Genomic DNA, 17,275 nt, shown 5'->3' with positions numbered 1-17,275 from the left:
CTCCACCCCCACCCCATCCTTGGGCTGGGACCCTGCCTCCAGTCAGCCAACTGATGAGAGAGAGAGAGAGAAGGAAACAAAGACAGAGAGAGAGAGAAACATTCTGGAAAAGTGGAGCAGAGAGAACGGTCCCCTGTGGAGAAAGGGCAAATCATCCAGGTAGGAGCCCTCGGGAGGGCTTAGCTGATCTCAGGCTGCAGCTACAGAGACCGATCAGTGAGACCCTGGCTCCTGGCTGGGCCCTGCCTCTGGCTCCTCAAGATCAGTGTCCGGTGTCTACAGTGACACCACAGGTGACCGCAAGCAGGTGGTCTCCGTTCAGTGACTGGGCAAGTCGATGGGTCCTTCCTGAGGGGAGGGTGAGCTGGTGCGTGGGTCAGACTCACGCTTGGGGTGGGAGTAAGCCCCTCCGAGCAGGTGAGCTGGCCCACAGCAATCCTGCAGTGACCCTCAGGTCACCTTGGCGACATGACCACAGTGTGCAACTGGGGACCCAAAGGCCCCTGGTTGCCTGGCCTGTGAGCCTAGTGGGCCCTAGGGATGTTGACACCCACACTGCAGCACCTGGCCAGGGCTGTTCCACCCATGTCTTCCAAACTCTAACCTGTGACTTTGTGCAGGCCACTGCCCCTTTCTGAGCTTCAGTTTCCCCATGAAGACCTAGGAGCTTGGTACGTGATATCTGAGGGCTTTTTCTGCTCAGACCTTCTGCAGTCATAGGGGAATCTGTCCTTCACACAGTGGAGTGGTTCAGAGGACTCAGGCCTCAAAGCTGGGGCTGGCCCTTCCCCACAGGCTGTGCCAGCAAAGCTCTCTGAACTTCAGCATCACCATCTAACTGGGAGAGTGACAGGCTGTACCTCACACGGAGGTCGTGTCAAACAAGATCATGCGCAGAGACCATTCAGCACAGCGCCTTGTGTAGGCAGTGCCCCATAAATGCCAGTTCTCATTATGAATATCATCGTGAGTGTGGCTCACTTTTTTTTTTTTTTGAGATGGAGTTTTGATCTGTCACCCCGGCTGGAGTGCAGTGGCATCATCTCAGTTCACTGCAACCTCCGCCACCTGAGTTCAAGCAATTCTCCTGCTTCAGCTTCCAGAATAGCTGGGGCTGGGCACAGTGCCTCACACCTGTAATCCCAGCACATTGGGAGGCGGGCAGATCACCTGAGGTCTGGAGTTCAAAATCAGCCTGACCAACACTGAGAAACCCTGTCCCGACTAAAAATACAAAAAATTAGCCAGGCATGGTGGCAGGTGCCTGTAATCCCAGCTACTCGGGAGGCTGAGGCAGGAGAATTGCTTAAACTTGGGAGGCGGAGGTTGCGGTGAGCTGAGATCACACCATTGCACTCCAGCCTGGGCAACAAGAGTGAAACTCCGTCTCAAAAACAAATTTAAAAAAATGAAAATTTAAAAAAGACTAGCTGGGACTATGGGCTTACACCACCATGCCTAACTATTTTTTGTATTTTTGTTTTTATTTTTATTTATTTTTTTGATAAATAAACAAAAAAATTAATAAACACTCACCCCTTCTACCCAAGAACCCTCAAGCCAGAGCAGGGCAGCTGTGCTGCTCCCAGGCCATGCTCCTTCTGGAGCTCTTGGAGGGAGAGGTGGCCTTCTCGGCCCTGTGGTACCCAGACTGGGGTTGGCACCTCTTTGATGAATAAACCATCAATAAACCTCATTTGACAGAGAGGGTAACAGGGAAAAGGAGGGGAGGCAATTTGCCCAAAGTCCCACAGCAGATCAGTGGTGGAGGGGCTAGAAGCTGGGGTCCAGGTGGGGGCCTGGTGGGAGGCTCTCCCGCCCCTTCAAGAGTCCCCAGCACCCCTTCTTGATGTCCTGGCGCCTGCTCACTCGGCAATGCTAAATGTGGCGTGACTGGGGAAGCGCCGAGCTGGCCGTAACGGGACACCACAGCAGAGCAGGCATGGGGCCCGAGGTGCAGGGCAGCCCATCTCCCGCTGCGCATCACTGCCGCCTGCTCCGTGGACAGCTCCTCCTGGACAGCTCGGGCCTGCCTGGTGGTCACGCCTCACCCCGGCCCAGAGCTGCCTTCTCAGGTGGGTGGTGCAGGGGGCTTGGCACCTTCCCAAGACATTCTCTAGCTGCAAATGGGAGGCCGAGGGCCCTTCCTCCCTGCCAGATCTCACGCTTTGTAGCCTGGAGGGGGTGGCCACTCCCCTTTCTGGAGGTGGGGTCGCACAGTGGTTTAGAGCAGGGATTTGGAGTCAAGCCCGACTGAATTCCAGCCCCAGCTTTGTCACTTTCTGGCTGTGTGACTTTGAACAAGCTGTGTAGCTTTCTGTGCCTCACTTTCCCCATGTGGGAAATGGGGCACACGGACCCGCCTCACAGGGTGGTCGTGAGGATGGTTTGCACGAGGTGCTGGCACAGGGAAAATGCTCAAGGACACGAGTCAGACATCTGGCCTCTGCTGGCCAAGTGTGGCTGGGCCCAGGTGCCTTTGGCCTCAGGCTCTACAGCTTCTCTGATGGTCTCACTGCCTCAGGCCTGGCAGCTCTGGGGTGACTGGCTGATGACCCAGCCCTAGGTGGCAGCTGCCCTTGCTAGTCCTCCTTGTCCCCCTGGCCTTCGCTCAGCATGGCCTCAGACCCTAGCACTGCTCCCCTTCAGATGTGTGAACCTGGGGAGAGCTTTCTGAGCTCCAGCTCAGGCCTGCGCTGCCTCCCGAGGGTCTGGCCCACCCAGAATGATTCCTGCAGTGTCTGCCTTGCCCCATTCTTGCCCCTCTTCCCTATTCTCCAGGACATAATCTCCAGCTCCCGCCGAGTTCCTGCATGTAAGAGGCCTTAACAGAGGCTTCAGTTCATAGCCACGACTTTCACAGCCTCACTTGGCCAAACCACCCCGCTGCCTCCTCCCATCCCCCAGAGACAGGATGCAAACCAGGGAAGTTATGCAGAGTTCAGAGATCCACCCCTTAATTTGCATTAAGGATGCAGAGGTCTCTGACTAGTCCTCAGGGATTCTTCTGGGCAGGTTTTGTAAGTGGGGACTCCTGATTCATTGACCATGATGCCCCCTTGGTGGCAGCTAAAGCTCTATTCTACAAGTGAGGCTCAGGGAACAGGTAAAGAATGACTTTCCTAAGGCCACACGGCCCAGGAGAGAGGGGTTCCTCTGGGGCTGGTCAGAAGGTCTCTGACTGGTATTTATGAGGAGCCCCTGTGCAGCACAGGGAAGGGCTCACTGCAGGAACCTGGATGAGGCTGCCTTGGCCCTGACCCTTCCCGGAGTAGCCGGCAGAGCTCCTGAAACTGGACGACCTGGAGACAGGGCTGGGTTTGAATCGCAGGAACTGTGGGACTTTGGTTGGGCAAGATGCTTAACTTCCTTCCCCATGCCTCAGTTTCCTCATCTGTAAAATAGGACTAATAAATACATACCTCTCTGGAGGATTAATAAAATATTGCTTGTAAATAGCTTAACACATAGTACATGCTCAATAAATGATAGCTATTATTAATAATTAGCAGTGGGACAGAGTTTATTTAAGGCATGAGCCATGGGGGTGGGGGGAGGGGAGCAGAGGGAACTCGCCTTTCTTGCCTTCTCCTGCCTCCCACCTCCAGGTCCTCCACGTTGTCCTCTGCCATTGGCAGAGGCTAAACTTCCTTCTTCCTGGCTCTCTGGCCCCAGAGGTCATTTCCGCCATTCCCATGTGGTAGAGCTAGTGTCTGTAGAAGCTCCTGGGGACTCGTGTGGAGAGGAGGGGGTTGACTCTGTTGTTTTGGACCTCTTGGGAGGCCTCCCTGCTGGCCCCAGTATCCTGGGGCTGGCATCTGCATTCAGAAGGGACCTTTCATAGAGGTCCAACCTTTATCCTGCCTGTTCCAGTTTCAGGGAGCACTGGAACTGGAGGTGATGTGTGTGTAAATATTAGCAAACACCAGCACAGGAGGCCCAGTCAGCTCTCCCGCCTTCTCAGGTCCCAGGAGCTCCTCCAGATCACTCTCATGACCTGCCCCTTAATATGGGTACCCACAACCCACAACCACCCGCTTCCTGGAAGCTCTCACTGGTAGACTGTGCTCTGGGGTCCCTCTGTCACAGTTCCACATCTACAGTGCACTCTGAAGTTTCCTCTGCACTTTTTTTTTCTTCTTTTTTTGAGACAAGGTGTCACTGTTGCCCAGGCTGGAGTACAGTGGCACGATCATCACTCACTGCAGCCTCGACCTCCTGGGCTCGAGTGATCCTCCCACCTCAGCCTCTCAAAGTGCTGGGATTACAGGTGTGCACCACCGTGCCCAGCCCCTCTGCACTTTTGTATCTCTTGTCTCATTTTATCCTCTCTTTGCCCCAGAAGGCAGGGGGCAATTGTGTGCAGGGCCAGTTGGTAGGGGCTCGTGGGAGCCAATTGTGCCCATTTCTTCCCAACTCTATGTCCAGTGAAATAGGTCCAGATCAGCCACGGTGGGAGTATTTGCCCATGGAAATTAGCAAATCCTACAAATCAGGGCCTTTAAAAAAACTATGATGTATTTACTTTTGAAAGCTGACGGGTGAACATTTACCAGCACACCACTGGCAGGGGAGCAAGGTCATCAAGTCCATTTTTTAGGGGAGGAAATTGAGGCCCAGAGAGAAGGAATGATCTGCCCAGGGCTACACAGCTGACTGACAACCACATCTGAGTCTCAGGCCTTGAGAGCCATGACCATAGCCCAGACACTGACTCTCCAGGGGTGCACCGCTTGCAAAACATTGACTAAAGACCATTTCAGCATCTGGGCATTCTGGCCACCTTCTGCCCTCCATGATCATTGGGGAGTGGGGATGGAAGAGGTGGACTTGATCTGCCTGGTGTCAGAGGAAAGAAAGAAACAGCACTTTGACATGAGTAGGGAGGACAACGAGTGAGAAATTCCCCAGAGAGCCTGACAACAGGATCAACATCATCAGGGATCGGCAATCATCATTACTGCATGCCTGCTTTGTGCCCTTCTCACAAACAGCCGGGCTGCACCCCTCTACCCATCAACATCTCTCCACCTCTCAGGGAACCTTCTCTCGGCTCCTTAGGACTCAGGCAGAAGGCGCTGTTAGGGGTGGGGGCCAGGGGACACTGTGCTGGCTGTGTGACGTTGGATAACTCACTTCCCCTTTCTGTACTTCATTTCCTCTACAAGTAAAATGAGGCCCTGGGACCATTTGCATCTAAAGATGCTGATAGTCCTGTGGAGGTGTATACCCTGTACCCTGTGGAGGTGCGTACCCTGTGGAGGTGTGAACACCTGTGGAGGTGTGTAACCTGTGAAGGTGTGTACCCTGTGGAGGTGTGAACACCTGTGGAGGTGTGTAACCTGTGAAGGTGGGTACCCTGTGGAGGTGTGAACACCTGTGGAGGTGTGTAACCTGTGAAGGTGTGTACCCTGTGGAGGTGTGAACACCTGTGGAGATGTGTGCCCTGTGGAGGTGTGTATACCTGTAGAAGTGTGAACACCTGTGGAGGTGTGTACCCTGTGGAGGTGGGTACCCTGTGGAGGAGTGTACCTGATGGAGGTGTATATACTTGTGGAGGTATGGATCCTGTGGAGGTGTGAACACCTGTGGAGATGTGAACACTTGTGGAGGTGTGTACCCTTTGGAGAGGTGTACCCTGTGGAGGGCTGTACCCTGTGGAAGTGTGTACCCGGTGGAGGTGTGTACTCTGTGGAGGGCTGTACCCTGTGGAGGTGTGTACCCTGTGGAGGTGTGCATCTGGTGAAGGTGTGTACCCTGTGGAGGTGTGTACCCTGTGGAGGGGTGTACCCTGTGGAGGGGTGTACTTTGTGGAAGTATGTTCACCTGTGGAAGTCTGTACCCTGTGGTAATGTGTTCACCTGTGGAAGTGTGTATAGTTGTGGAGGGGTGTATACCTGCTGAGGAGTGTACACCTGTGGAGGTATGGTCACCTGTGGAAGTGAGTATCCTGTGGAGGTGTGTACCTCTGTGGAGGTGTTACTTGATGGAGGTGTATACATCTATGGAAGTGTGTACACCTGTGGAGAAATGTGTACCTGTGGAGATGTGTACCCTGTGGAGATGTGTACCCTGTGGAGGTATGTTCACTTGTAGAAGTGTGTACCCTGTGGAAGTGTGTACACCTGGGAAAATATGTACATCTGTGGAGGTGTAGACACCTGTGGAGGGGTGTTCGCATGTGAAGGTATGTACCCTGTGAAGGTGCACATACTGTGGAGGGGTGTACACCTGTGGAAGTGTATATAATTGTGGAGGGGTATATACCTGTTGAGGAGTACACCTGTGGAGATATGTTCACCAGTGGAAGTGTGTACCCTGTGGAGGGGTGTATACCTCTTGAGGAGTGTACACCTGTGAAGAGGTGTACCCTGTGGAGGTGTGAACCCTGTGGAAGTGTGTACTGTGTGGTGGGGTGTACCTCTGTGAAGGGATGTACACCTGTAGAAGTATGTTCACCTATGGAAATGTGTACCCTGTGGAAGTGTGTTCACCTGTGGAAGTATGTTCACCTGTGGAAGTGTGTTCCCTGTGGAAGTGTGTTCACTTGTGGAATTGTGTTCACCTGTGGAAGTGTGTACCCTGTGGAAGTGTGTTCACTTGTGGAATTGTGTTCACCTGTGGAAGTATGTTCACCTATAGAAGTGTGTGCCCTGTGGAAGTGTGTACCCTGTGGAAGTGTGTTCACCTGTGGAAGTATGTTCACCTATAGAAGTGTGTGCCCTGTGGAAGTGTGTACCCTGTGGAAGTGTGTTCACCTGTGGAAGTGTGTACCCTGTGGAAGTGTGTTCACCTGTGGAAGTGTGTACCCTGTGGAAGTGTGTTCACCTATGGAAGTGTGTACCCTGTGGAAGTGTGTTCACCTGTGGAAGTGTGTTCACCTGTGGAAGTATGTTCACCTATAGAAGTGTGTGCCCTGTGGAAGTGTGTACCCTGTGGAAGTGTGTTCACCTGTGGAAGTATGTTCATCTATGGAAGTGTGTACTCTGTGGAAGTGTGTTCGCCTGTGGAAGTGTGTACCCTGTGGAAGTGTGTTCACCTGTGGAAGTGTGTTCATCTGTGGAAGTGTGTACCCTGTGGAAGTGTGCTTACCTGGGGAAGTGTGTACACCTTTGGAAGTGTGCACACCTGTGGAGGGGTGTACCTGGTGGAGGTGTGTACGTCTGTGGAAGTGTGTATATCTGTGGAAGTGTGTACACCTGTGGGGGCGTGTACCTTGTGGAAGTATGTACACTTTTGGAAGTGTGTACACCTGTGGAGGTGTGTGCCCTGTGGAGATGTATACACCTATGGAGGTGTGAACCCTGTGGAGGAGTGTGCACCTGTGGAAGTGTGTACTCTGTACTCTGTGGAGGCGTGTACCCTGTGGAAGTGTGTACCCTGTGGAGGTGTATGTATCCTGTGGAGGTGTGTACCCTGTAAAGGTGTATCTGGCCCACAGAGCTGTTAGTTGGGACCTCACCCCTCCTCTGCCTTTATATGGGCCCCAATGAGGAAATTCTCAAGGAGACTGGGAAGAGTTGGCTGAGTTTGCACACCCCAGGAGGGAGGAGCTGTATTATCATCCCATTTTATAGATGAGGAAACTGAGACTCAGAGAGGTTAACCTGACTTGCCCAAGTTCACTCAGCTAGTAAATTACGCTCCCCAGGATTCTGACCCAGGCTTCAAAGCCAGCATGCTGAACCATTACGCTACACGGCCCCACCTTGGAAACGCCTCAGCCTCCCTGCTCACACCTGAAAGGTGGGTGGGGGCAATGTTGGAGGTTTCCTTGGGAGGGTCTGTCCCTGCCTCCCCTGTGGGCAGCTGAATCACAGGGCCAGGCAGGCCTGGGGCGCCGAGGGTCCTCACCGGGCTCTGTTCGTGCTCCATGCTGCCTTCCACCCAGCTGCCTCCTACCTGCTCTTTATGAGTGAGGTGGAGATGGCTCAGTTCTGCCTTAATGGTTTCTGTTGCTGGCTGCGGCAGCATATTTTACGAGGGGTGGGGCCCGGCCGGGTACTGGCCTGTAGCCCCACCCAGGGCTCCACCCTACAGCCTGCTGGGAGGGGTCCCCTGGAGTAGTTCGGCAATTACGGGGGTGGCAGGGAAGGGCCTGGGGGCTGTGCCTGGGGCTTAGGCACCCCAGGAAACTTGGGGTCTGGGGATGCCAAGAAAGAGGGTTTCCAGCTCCTTTCTTCCCATCAATGTTAGAAGTTCTGAGGGCAGAATCCTGGCCTCCCTGGCTCTTAACCCAGCATCAGTTTCAGAAAATGGGTCACGTGCCCCTGCCTTGAGATCTGACTCAAGCACAGAAGCAGGTGGGGACAGAACGGGCAAGGAGGGGAGTGGGGAGAACAAAGGATGAAAAGCCACCCTGTCCCCCAGGTGACACTTTCCTCCATGTGAGCCACTGACACCTGCGGCTGAGTCATTCCAGCCCCCAAATCAGGCGGTCTCTCCTAAAGCCCCTTCAGCATTCCCGTGTGCCTCTGGAAGCAGGCTGGTCCCAGAGCATCACCTAGTGTGCCCATCCTGGAGAAGCACTTGAGCCCCGGGCTGACCTGGAGGTTCTTCCAGATCTCTAACCCTGAGTGCTTGTACTCTTAGTCCTCCTGTGTCCTGTCCTTCCTGCCATTCACCAAGGCACCCACCAGAGTCTGTTTAAGGGCAACAGACTCATCCCTTCTCCAGGAGGGTCCCAGCTTTGCTTGAGGTGCCTGATTCCAACAGCATCCAGTCTCCAACTCGCCTTTACCAGCACCCCTTCCTTTCCACCCTCTCTGGCCGCCTCTGGGCAGCTCCCCGTCTTTCCAGCCCCTCTCTAGCCTCTGCCACCCAGCCCTGGCCCCAAAGGAGCCAAATCCAAGCACTCACAGTGGGCTCTGGGTCGTGGCCACCATCACCGCTTCGGGGTGTCATTCAGCCTGCAGCTCCCCAGGAGCCTCCATCGAGGTATAAATACTCCCACATGCCTGGACCGGCCCCCTGCCCGAGGGCTGAGGCGGGGCTGTCTCCCCAGGCCAGGCAGGCAGGTCACATGTTCCATAAATGCCACAGGACCACAGGCCCTTCTTAGCAGCCCTGGGGAGGCCAACTGGAGCCTGACCTCTCTGGACGGATGGGTGGATGGATAGATGTATGTATGTATAGACAGATGAACGGCTGGATGAATGGACAGATCATCGGATGGAGATTGATGGATGAACAATGGATAAATGGAAACCTAGACAGATGGACAGATGGATAGATCAACAGACAGATGGATCAATGTCTTATTTTTTAAGTGTTTTTATTTCTGTGAGTAAAGGATGAGTAAAGTGTAAAGGATGAATATTTAGTGAGATAGATGGATAAATGTCCTTGACCTACCTGTAAATGTTTATTTTGTTTTTTGTTTTTTTTGGGACAGAGTCGCACTCCGTCACCCAGGCTGGAGTGCAGTGGTGTGATCTCGGCTCACTGGAACCTCTACTCCCAGAGTCAAGCGATTCTCCTGCCTCAGCCTTCCAAGTAGCTGGGATTACAGGCATGTACCACCACGCCCAGTTAATTTTTGTATTTTTAGTAGAGAAGGAGTTTCGCCATGTTGGCCAAGCTGGGGATGTTTGTTTTGTAGATGGAAAGAATGGGATGTTTGGTTTCAACGAAACAAGAAACGCTATCCCTCAAAGCTCCCATTCATTCCTTTCTGAGACTAGGACCCCTCTGCTAGTCTGAGAGATCAGTCCTATTGGGTTCTTCCCACTCCTTAGATGCCCCTTGCCAGAGACCATCCACCTAAGCATCCTCAGCCCCCAGGATCTTTTGCTCTTACTCTTGGGTGTCATTCATAATCTGCCTCTTCCACCCTTCTGCCTCCCTGCCTACTCTGGAGTCCAGGCTCTGAGGCTGTGAGCCTACCCCAACATCTTGCTCCCAGAAGCAAGTTCAGCAAGCTTGCCCCTTAAGGTTAGTAGGGGAGGGAAATTCTCAGTTCCAAGAACATAAAATCTTCTTGGACAGGCAGTTTAAGGAGAATGTTCTCCCACCTCCACCGTCCCCAGTGTCTAGAGATGGGGTCATGATTTGTTGCCCAGGCTGGTCTCAAACTCCTGGGCTCTCGCCTCAGCCTCAGGAGTATAAGAGACTAAAAGTGCATGCCATGGTGCTCACCTATCCCCGGGGATTTTTGAAGGCATGGCTGAGTCTGATGGTGAGAACTGGCCTGACCATGGACTTGGAAGTGGACGAGGTGACCTAGAATTACTGAGGACTTGAGTGGAGAGCTGGGCTTTTGAGAAGGAGGAACTTCTTTTTTTTTTTTTTTTTTTTTTTTTGAGACGGAGTTTCGCTCTTGATACCCAGGCTGGAGCGCAATGGCGTGATCTCGGCTCACCGCAATCTCCGCTTCCTGGGTTCAGGCAATTCTCCTGCCTCAGCCTCCTGAGTAGCTGGGATTACAGGCACGCGCCACTGTGCCCAGCTAATTTTTTGTATTAGTAGAGACGGGGTTTCACCATGTTGACCAGGATGGTCTCGATCTCTTGACCTCGTGATCCACCCGCCTCGGCCTCCCAAAGTGCTGGGATTACAGGCTTGAGCCACCGCGCCCGGCCTGAGAAGGAGGAACTTCTTGACTGCTTGATCCTTCCAGGGCAGAAAGCAGTGATCTGAGGCCTTAGACATGGGTTTCTAGAGAAGAGATTTCCCTGAAATCCTCAGTCTGCCCAGCTGTGATAGGGGCCAAAGAATGGTTGATGAGGTGGGGTGTGAGTGAAGGCCCAGGAGGCTTTTTCACAGATTATGAAGCCTTGCCTTCATCCCTCCCACAGCAAGCTTCCTCCAACTACACTGGCTGAAGTGGGTGGAAAAGTGGGCTGAGGGATGGGATGAAGTGGCCGACCTCCAAGCTCCCATTAGCTCTGGGTCCCTGTGGCCCAGAAGTCCCACCCATGTAATGAAGTCATCCAGGGCTGAGCCTCCTGTGGGCTGTGTAGGTAATTGGCTGTGGAGTTGATTGGCTGTGGCAGTGATTGGCAGCAGAGGATTTATCTGTGAGACCAACAGGGATGCTGGAGCTTTGTTTTACCTCTAGATAACCCGGCATTATCTTTTCCGGAAGCCTTCACTGAGCCCAGGTCCTGGCTTCCCTACAGAATCTCCCTTTCCCTCCCAATGAGTCCTCCTGACCAAGGACTGCAGGAGGGTCCACTTCCAGCTCTGCTCTCAGCGTGGGCTACTCATGGGAATAAACCTCGTTCCCTCCTTTATAAAATGAGGTCCTTGGTTGGGCGCGGTGGCTCACGCCTGTAATCCCAGCACTTTGGGAGGGTGGATCACGAGGTCAGGAGTTCAAGACCAGCTTGGCCAAGATGGTGAAACCCCCATCTCTACTAAAAATACAAAAATTAGCCAGGCACAGTGGCAGGAGCCTGTAATCCCAGCTACTTGGGAGGCTGAGGCAGGAGAATCGCTTGAACCCAGGAGGCAGATGTTGCAGTGAGCCGAGATTGAGCCATTGCACTCCAGACTGGGTGACAAAGTGAGACGCTGTCTCAAAAAAAAAAAAAAAAAAAACCTCAAAAACAAAAACCTAAAACAAAAAAAAAAAACAAAATAAATAAAAACAATAAATAAATAAAATGGGGTCCTCATCTTTGCCTTACATACCTCACCTAGCTGTTTTGGGGACCAAGTGAGAACCAGAATGTCAAACTCCTCAGAAATTAAACCAGCACCAGCTTGTCTGGTGCCCCTGCCTTCTCCCCTGGAGGTCCCAGGCCTGTGGGATTTTGGGAATGGGATGGGGCTGAGTGAAATCTTTTCACTTTTGACCATCTGCCCTTCCTAGGGATGCGCCTCATGGGGATGGTCAAGAGGGCTCTCATCCTGCTGGTGGGCTCCCTCTTTGCCCGTCCACCTGAGTGGGGATCCCACTGTCCCTTGGGCCAGGGGCCTCTCACACTCTGTACATATCATTATCAGAGCTGCTCATTAATACCAATCTATTATTAGGGATATTAATTCTGCCACCACTACTAATAATACAGATTCAGTGCAAGACAAATATGTACTGGTGCACCTCCTCCCCCAACGCCGTCCAGCACAGGGGACAGGCAGGTGGTATCTCCTTGAACTTACTAAGCCTCGGAGTGAGAAGTGCACTGGGAGGCCCTCACACCCAAGCCCTTCCTTGCTTGACAGATGGGGAAACCGAGGTCCCACCAGTGGAAGTCCCTCCAACTGGAGCCTGACCTCTCTGGATGGATGGGTGGATGGATCCACCCATCCACTGGTGGGACCTCGGTTTCCCTATGTGTCAAACAAGGAGGGGCTTGGGTGGGAGGGCCTCCCTGCTATGGAGGTAGGTGTCTGTGCACTGCTCCTCCCTCCAGGTGCCGGGGCTATGGGAAGCAGCTCTGAGCACCTAATCACATCCCTGGAGAAAGGGCAGGCTCTGGGGTGTTTTCCTGAGCCCATCCAGCTCCTTGCTCCAGCTGCCATCTTTCTCCCTTGACCATCCCCAGATCATCCTGGGTTTGGCATTGCCACCCCAAATAATTTTTTCTCCAAAACCCTTCCCACTTCAGGCAGATTGGACATGCTCATGGGAAGGCACAGAGAAGCAGAGCCACCCCTGTAAAGCCACATGCTCTTGGGGCCCAACATGGCCTCCAGGAACCCCCTCCAGAGAAAGCCAGGGACACTGCCCCCACTGATGGTGAAGACTGCTGTGGTCACTCTGGGCCTGCGTGGAGAAGGGATGCTAAGTGTAGAGTCTGATAATTGGGTTTTCTGATCACAGCGGGGTGTGTGTGTGTGCGTGAATGTGTGTGTCCTTCCTCATGTACATCCTTTGCCTTCCCAGACTGATGGGCTGGTGCAGTCTGGGACATGGCTATGGAATTTACAAGTGTAGGTGGGACCTCCAGCTGTCTCCAGGCAATCTGGTTCCAGGGATACACCCCATTCCCATTCTCTCTCTCTCTGTGTGTGTGTGTTTCTGTTTGTGTGTCTGTTTTGTGTATCTGTGTGTGTCCCTGTGTGTGTGTGTCCCTGTATGTGTGTCTGTGTGTGTGTCTCTGTGTGTGTCTGTGTGTGTCTCTGTGTGTGTCTGTGTGTGTGTCTGTGTCTCTGCATGTGTGTGTCTGTGTGTGTGTCTCTGTGTGTGTGTCTCTGTGTGTGTGTGTGTGTGTGTTGGTGCCCAGGCTGGCTGTAGTTTGTCAGAGGCAGTGTGGGGAGCCCTGAAGGCATTGGAGGGTGTGTGAGGGCAGGATTTGGAGCTGACTGACTATACATCCTCCTGTGAGCATGGGGTGGAGGGAGAGGGTCAGACATTTCAGTGGGCTCTCTGTTGCATCCTGGGAGGGGTCTTGAGGTGTGCCTACCCCTGGAAGCTTCTAGAGTAGCTGTGAGTGCACAGGTTCCCTTTTCTCCATGACTCACAGTTGGCTCTCCAGTTAAGTTCCCCAAGAGATCACGATTCAGCGAATTCTCTCCCTGGCCCCATTAATCTGAGCTGACTAAGCAGGGGCCACAGGCAGGGTAGAGACCCAGGGATGCGCACTCCCAATCAGCTCTAAAAATCCCTGCTCCTGCGTCCATGCCTCCCCCTCCTTAGCTGACATGCCGGATCAGTTAGGCTCCCAGCCCCCTGAGAAAGGCCATCCCGGCCCACTGTGGGGCTCTCTGATCGTGTCTCTCCATCCCCCCTTCACTGCCATGCACCCGCCGTGTGGCAGTCTGTCTGGACGCCAGGCCTCTGCTTGTCTTGTCACATCTGAACTCATTTTTACTGTTTGGTGAGAATCCAGCCTTTAAGGCCCAGATAGGATCAGGAAGCTAAGGGCTTCTCCAGGGAGGATCTCGTCCTGTCCGTTTTGTCTATTGGCATGGCTCTGGGCTTTTCCTCAACGCTCAGATAATCTGGAGGACACCCCAGGACCTGGCAGGGACACTGGTGAGGGGTGTTGGACTCCAAGGGGACCTGTGACATAGGGGGAGATCTCCCCTTAGGAGTGGGAGGGGGAGATGGGGTGGGAGTGTGGTTGGGTGTGGGAGTGAGGAGGTGAGATAAGGTGGAAGTGGCAGGAGGGGCTGTGGTGATGGCGGGAAGGTTGGCGATGGGGATGAGTAGGAATTGGGCTGAGCTGGGATTGAAGATGGAAATGGGGATTGGCTTGTGATGGGGAAAGAGACAGAGAGGGGTGGAAGGGCCAGGGATGAGGTTGGAGTTGGGCACAGAGAGGGAGGGAGTGGTGGGGGTGGGGATGAATAAGCTGGAAAGACCCGATGTATTCAGGAAACATGTGGTTGGTGCTTCTGGGAGGCCCTCTCCCAGAGGTCATCTTGTCCTTCCCCAGCTCCTGGGGGTCATCTCTTCCTTCCCCAGGTCCCGGGCATGTTGCCAGCCCAACCCCACCCACCCCCAATCAAAGGTTGCCTCTCCACTCAGGAAACCACCTCCTGTGCTCAGAGTCCAGTCAAACTCAACTTAAAATGCTGAGACCTTTCTCTGAAGTCTATCAGTCACTCCTGCTGCAGAGGCCAGTCTTGGCTTCCTGAACTCCACTCTGCCTGCCACAGCAGGGCCGGCAGGCTGTGATTTGGAAGAACAGAGGGGAGGGCAATCCTATAGGACCTCAGTCCTCTGTATCCTTCTGTTACTGGGGGATGGGGAGGCAGGCAGAAGTGGACTCCAACTTCGTTAGAATGTGGAGTCGGGGAGAATAAGAGAGGGGCAGCAGGAGTGGGCCTTTCTGTCCCTGCCAGCGCCCAAGCTCCCAGGGTATTTCAATGTGGCTTAGGACAGTCTCTGCCTGTGTGCCTGGGCCCTGTGCAGGCAATGGGGTTTCTGCTGGTCCATGAAGACCAGGTGTCAACTCAAGCTAGAAAGGAGGAAGTTAGACATCAGGAAGGACTTCCTAGCTAGAATAGATGAAGAGTCCAAGGAAAGAGGTGCTATGTTGCTTTCTTAGAGGGCAGATGGGCCTTTCCAGGGGATGGGGGCAAAGGAAGGCTTTCCCCGAGGCAAAGGATGGCACATGACAGAGGGCACATGTCACTAGTGGCCTTTCCCCCTTGTCTTTAACTTTCCTAAGCCTTCTCACGATGAATAAAGATGGCTGTTGGTTGGAGGCAATGTGGCGTCAGTGTGTGGATGGGACAAAGCTGGGAGCAGGGAGGGGTCCCAGGGATCCCTGATCTTTCTCTAGTTTCCCAGGACCCACTGGTCCAGAGGATTCTGGGGCTTCCTGAGCCCCTGGGAAATAAAGTCCTCTGAGAACTCCCTGGCATTCCCGGGAGAACAGGTTCTTGGCTCTGGGAGGCGAGTGAGGCGCCGGGCCTGGGGGGGGCAGCGTGCCTCGGCAGGCCCTGGAGCCGGGAGCTGAGCTCGCATAGGCTACACGGGCGGGGCTGGGCGGGGAGCCGGGAGGACATGCGCCTCTCCCTATGGCTCCTTTGCCCCTAAGGATCCCCAACCTGGGGCAGCCCTCACCCCCTCTGCCCCTCTCCAGGACCTGGCCTGGCTCACCCATGACCCCTCACAGAGCCACAAGAGAAAGGGACCAGGATGGGAGGCGCTGCCCCTTCCCCCTCCACTGGGGATGCTCTTCTACTGCCTGTGTCTTGTATCAGGGAATGAGCAAGATGGTAAAAGGGTCTGAGCCAAGCTGGTGGGGACAGGACTACAGTGCAACTCCACCCTCAGATCCGAGGAACTTGGGTTCCTCAGTGCGGGAGGAAGACGGCTATGGGGCAAGCAGGGCTGGACTCTGCAGCAGTGAGAGGCTCCGGGAAGCACTTCATGATTGTGAGGAAACTGACCAGAGTTTCTCCTTCGGGGATTAGGAAAACTAGGAGGGGCAGCCCTGCCCGACGTGGGCAATGACTGGCATAGGGGCAGGGGGTGGATGGGATGATCTCCCCAAGAGGAGCCCCTCCACTCGGGTCCCTTCCCGCTGACCACTTGTGCCTTGCCACAAAGCAAATCCAAACGTATCCCCCGCACCTGTAGGTGCCAGGAGAAGAGGCAAACACGCCCACTTGCTAGAGTCTATTCTTCATCCAACGGGCTGCTTTGGATAGATAGGGAGGGCCTGGGGGACTCCACAGGAACATGAGAACCCTACCTGAGCCGCAGTGGGTCGGGCAGGAGCCGGGGTAGCTGGCAGGGGCTTCCTGCTGCTCTGGCCATTTCCCTAAGGGCCTTCACTCCCCACACCCCCATCTCTAGGCTCCAAAGGCCTAAGGGCTCCCTGCCTGGCCAGGCTCTGCTCACCAGGACTCTGTCTCAGGGGTCTTGAGGGAGAGAGATGGAGTTGGGGGTGGGGGGCGACTCTGCCCTAAGCCCTGCATCAACTCCTGGCCACAGCACCTGTGTGCTGCCTGGCCACTTCTCCACAAGGCGCACCATCTCCTTTCTGCAACCCAGGCCTTGCATGGGCCCAGGCATCTAGACCCCAGCGCAGGCTGCTGGGCGATGTTGAGCAATTCCTTCACCTGCGAACACCCCTGGCGCCCCCGGCTCCAGAGCTGGGCTCTCCCTTCTACACCTGGAAAAACCACCAGGTGTGGAATCTGCCCCCGTCGTTCAGCCCTAGTTTTCCAGATCTAGCACTTCTAAGTCCTCATGTCCCCCAGCACAAGGTGGGTGAGCACATCTCCAGCACACAGGGACACACACACACACAGTCCAGCACACACCACAGCAAGAGAATTAAAGGTGGACAATCCAGGAAAGGAACTGGAGGGGGCCATGAGGGAGAGGGTGCCCCTGGGCCCCTAGGCACTCACCCGAATTCTGAGTCTCCTTTGAGCTGCAGTGAGAATGTGGGGAGCACCCAGGTGCTCCCAGTCACTCCTGAGCCCCATTAAAAAGGCAAACCCCCTCCCCATGCCCCAGCCCGGCCCTGCTGGCCTCCACGGCTGACTTAGGCCAGGGCTCCTCTTACCTGCTCAGTGAAGCAGGTCGGCGTGGGGGCCCGGGTCTGGGGGGCCAGGAGCTCTGTCCGTCTGTCAGTCCGTCAGCTCGGCCGTCCTGGGTCTGTGCTGACATCAGGTGAGGGGAGGCAGCTGCCAGGTGAGCCAATAATTATGATATCAGCTTCCCCTTGCCCGGAGGGGCTGCTGCCAAAACGGGGAGAAGAGAAAGGTGACTAAGAAGCTAGTTTGCTCCTTGGCTCTTGTTTGACAGGTACTGGCTCCCGTGCCCGCCCCTGCCGCGCCCCAGCCCCCCCCAGCCCCTCCCTCCTCCTGAGCCAGCCCGGGCCCCCTCCCCTGTCCCTGCCAGCGGGCACAGCCTGTGGCT

At 54.6% G+C, this 17,275-nt stretch overlaps 1 protein-coding gene across 1 annotated transcript in view; it reads right to left on the bottom strand.

The window, feature by feature from the left end:
- The window catches only part of FOXN1 (forkhead box N1), a 31,944-nt gene extending 14,929 nt beyond the window's left edge, over window positions 1-17,015 (bottom strand). Inside the window, exon 1 of the mRNA XM_064367443.1 lies at window positions 16,920-17,015. The gene's annotated coding sequence lies outside the window, so the exon portion shown is untranslated. The remainder of the gene's footprint in view (window positions 1-16,919) is intronic.
- Window positions 17,016-17,275: the final 260 nt, after the last annotated feature.

This window comes from Aotus nancymaae, unplaced genomic scaffold (assembly GCF_030222135.1).
Source record: "Aotus nancymaae isolate 86718 unplaced genomic scaffold, 86718_ANA_hifiasm-v0.15.2.pri h1tg000072l, whole genome shotgun sequence".
NCBI lineage: Eukaryota > Metazoa > Chordata > Mammalia > Primates > Aotidae > Aotus > Aotus nancymaae.
Note: the sequence above shows the minus strand (reverse complement) of the source record. Positions and strands in the feature narration are given on the sequence as shown.